Consider the following 1471-nt stretch of genomic DNA (forward strand, 5'->3'; position numbering starts at 1 on the left):
GCACTGGACATCAAACTGGTGGACAGTGATGACTCTCCATCTGTCCCCATCTCTGCTGAGGTCCGCAAGGCCTTGCAGGAGAGTACACAGGAGTAAATCTGTAAATCCTCACCTCGGATGTATTCCTCCGCTGCAGAGTGATACCAATTTATTGGAGTGATCCATATAGCTCACATAACCATGGTTACATGCGTAACCTTTGTTATGGTACCTATTCTATTAGCATTGTTTTGTGCGTAATGTCCAAATCATCCTGAAGTATTTACATTTGATTGTGTATCTCAACAAAGTCACTTATAGACCATTTGGGCATGATGCACGGAAAATACAAATATAAGTATCATAACTTTCATGGGAGTTGTGCTAAAAATGATAAAAGTTTAGCATTTGGAAACAGTGCCAGGGAAACTAAAACAAAGCATAGATTTCTGTCATACCTTGTCCAACATATAAAGTGTTACCAATAATCCTTTTAATTTTGGACTGGCACCAGTGTGTTTTTTTTCTTCTTCAATCTTTCTGAGCATTTTCCTACACAATTTTGCCAACCTTAATTGTATATCACCCATCATTTAATGAACCTACAATTAATTTTGCAGGCTAAAGTGTAGGGTACGTTTACCTACATTTTCAATCAAATTTGTTTGGAAGACCCTATACCCCAAAAGTCCTCATTTAATTCCTCATGCATGTAAATGAACTGATAATGTGACAGGAGAATATAAAAAACTGAATCAGTCCAACTTGGCCAATTTGACTTTCCATTTAACTCAGCCAGTGAAATTGTCCACCACTGGGAACTTATCAAAGGGATGAAGAGTGAATTAATAGCATGCAGGAAATCATTATTTTCATTTTCCATATTAAAACATTTACAGTATAAGATATTCATATTCAATTACTTGGCAGCTTCAGAGTGGCTTAGTAGCTATCATCCTCTTGAGTGTTAGTCTGGAGATCATCTGAATAAAATGAATGAAAAGATGCGTAACTACTGATGCAAGTTAGTCGAGTGCATTGAAATCAGTGTTACATTTGTAGGAAGACATCTCTGGAATGTTTGTGCAGTGTCCTAGAAAAAGAGGGTGTTGTCCCTCACTGAAGTCAATGTTGTTCAGCTAGTGTTTCTGTTTCTTTTGAGAACAATGTCCTTGTGGTTTTGTAAAATGGCCACCCCAGATGCACAATAACATTACTACTTAAAGAACACTTAGTATTGAGATGGAGTTGAAAGAAAAAGCCACCAAATTGCAAATCATAAATTGTAAGAATGTATACTCTTATACTACAGCTACAATAACTTTAATTAGGAAGCCAGACTATACTGGTTAATAAGCATTATCTTATGCTGTTGATTAGACTCCATTGTCATGGGACGGTGGCGTGTCCCCAGTTTTATGTTTGTGATAGCTGATTAAAGATCAGGACAGGAAGGGTCAGGTTTAGGGAAACAGGAAAACTGACGCAAGGA

This window comes from Oncorhynchus gorbuscha, linkage group LG06, assembly GCF_021184085.1.
Source record: "Oncorhynchus gorbuscha isolate QuinsamMale2020 ecotype Even-year linkage group LG06, OgorEven_v1.0, whole genome shotgun sequence".
In the NCBI taxonomy this organism is placed as follows: Eukaryota; Metazoa; Chordata; class Actinopteri; order Salmoniformes; family Salmonidae; genus Oncorhynchus; species Oncorhynchus gorbuscha.